This window comes from Haemaphysalis longicornis, unplaced genomic scaffold (genome assembly GCF_048455015.1).
Source record: "Haemaphysalis longicornis isolate Haplotype H1 unplaced genomic scaffold, Haemaphysalis longicornis Haplotype H1 scaffold_6, whole genome shotgun sequence".
NCBI classification, from domain to species: domain Eukaryota; kingdom Metazoa; phylum Arthropoda; class Arachnida; order Ixodida; family Ixodidae; genus Haemaphysalis; species Haemaphysalis longicornis.
Genome location: NW_027526407.1, coordinates 173,267,178 through 173,269,394, shown reverse-complemented (window position 1 = coordinate 173,269,394; position 2,217 = coordinate 173,267,178).

Here is a 2,217-nt window from a genome sequence, read left to right as displayed (position 1 = left end):
ACTTGTGTGTTCTTTTATCTGCGGGTGCGTTTCAGGTCTGCCACTGTGCTCTGTATAACTAGTGTGTACCTTCTGCTCATTGATTCAAAGTGGACAATCTTTCTATTCAATAGAATGGGCAACTGGGGAGATACTATTAATTCTGGGCTAATCACAGCGCGATTGCCAGGGACGATAAAAGCAGCAACAGGTGAACCGGCGATTCACAACTAAAATTGTATTAGAAGCACACACATAATATGTACTACCAACACCCAAGCTGCGCGCAATTTTTCCCTCCACAGGATTTCAAACCAGCGAGAGCCACTAACTAAACCGTGCAAGCGTTCAGCAACATTTGCAGTTTTATGAAAGAATTTAGTTATTTTCTTTCTTGCGTCTCGCGCTACGTTTTGCCGGCTTTGTAATATGAAATGCGTCTTGTACAATCCACGAATCAGTCGCTAAAGTGAGAAATCAGGGACGGTAAAGAAATTTCTGCCAAAGACATTTGGCGCGGGGGTAGGCTGTAACGCAAAGCCATTTGTGGCGGTATATTTTTTAAGTATTGTTACATACCCAATGTCGCAGAGTGAATCGTATCGGATATATGGGATATCTCTCTGTACCTTCTGGTCATCAAGTTAGGTCCAAAACAACTTTGTCTACACAGTTGAGAATCTTCGATATATATTAAAATACAAATGGCACGTAAAAGTTACAATATTGTGATATACAATAATTAGATATATTCTTACAAGTATTTTGGACTTTTTGGAAGATATATAAGGTATATTAGATATAATTTTAGACTGAAATATTTTCAGAATCAGAAATGTTTTGTTTTTATTTTCTTCAGTGGAAAAACGAACCTCAGAGGGAAAGCTGCTCATTCAGCAGCTTGACGAGGCCTGAGGCCCTAAACGCAAGGTGGAAGTTGCAGAATACAAGATATCTACCTTGATTGACATAATACGAAGCTTTGCCTACTTGTACGTACAGAGAATTTCCAGTAAAAAAATGCACAAGAAGAGAAAACGAATTTATGAAAAAGATACTGAGGAGCTGCTTTGAGGCCTACTTTTCTTCAAAACGTTATTGAAAATAAAAATTGGTAGAAATGAAAATTGATGTGAACATCTTGTATCGCTTTTGAGATACCCAAATATACATCAGAAAAAAAAACATACCACGCAACTTGTGTCGGGTATGAATGCCTTATACTTGCGGTATCCTCCTTTTTAGAACTTCCGCAGCCGCGCCGGCATTATTTAAAACTTGACACATGAGTGTTAATTTTTTCAGGTTTATAAAATTGCATTGCTTATTTTTGCACGTGTATTCCGAAAAAATTCTGGAGTTTCACACAACAGAGCGCAATATACCTCGAACTTGTATTATTTGTTATTTATAAACATATAGTCGTTATATTGACTAAATTTGCGGTGTTGGAGATATGTTATGCATAGAAAATTCAGGAAACGTAGAAGTTAAATTTTGGGCAATTTTTTCTGACCTCCAGAAAGACAATAATTCCCCTTACAAATGTAAGGTGGTGATCGACAGTTTACCAAAACGTAATATTACCACTTGATTATGAAAATATTAAAATTATGATATCAACTAGACGGTGTCAAATATATGTAAAGGACAATCACTCTCTTCACTTGTATGAAACAGAACAATCACAAGCTCTTGTTTCTTTACGGAATACCGCTTTGCCGACATTAATTGACCCAAACAGTACGTCTTATTATCGGTATCAAAATTACCGTACCCGTGAGGTAGCAAAACGTTACCCGAAATTAATTTGTTAACGTTTTTGCAAAGTATTTTAATTAGCCAGTTCTTTTTGCGAGAGAACGTTTTGTCTTGGAGTATATAACACACCAATCGTATGAAATCGGGTAAATATTGTGCGCCAAATATGTGCTACGCAGCGGCACGTGTCAAGGTTGAACAGTTGTTAGGGAGCACGTGCGATGCATTCAAAACAACCTTTTTTAGCCCATTCGTTAGGATTTGGTGACGGTCTGCAAAGGTTGAACAGTAGTTTGCGAGCACGTGCGATGCATTCAAAACAACCTTCTTTAGCCCATTTGTTAGGATTTGGTGACGGTTCACGGCTGTATAGCCCCCGTGCAATGTAATTGCGCTATTTCAGATAGCTTCAAACCGGGATACCTTTACCTCGTTTACAGAGTCCTTTTCCTGTTTTCGGGTGAGCGCCACAGGGGC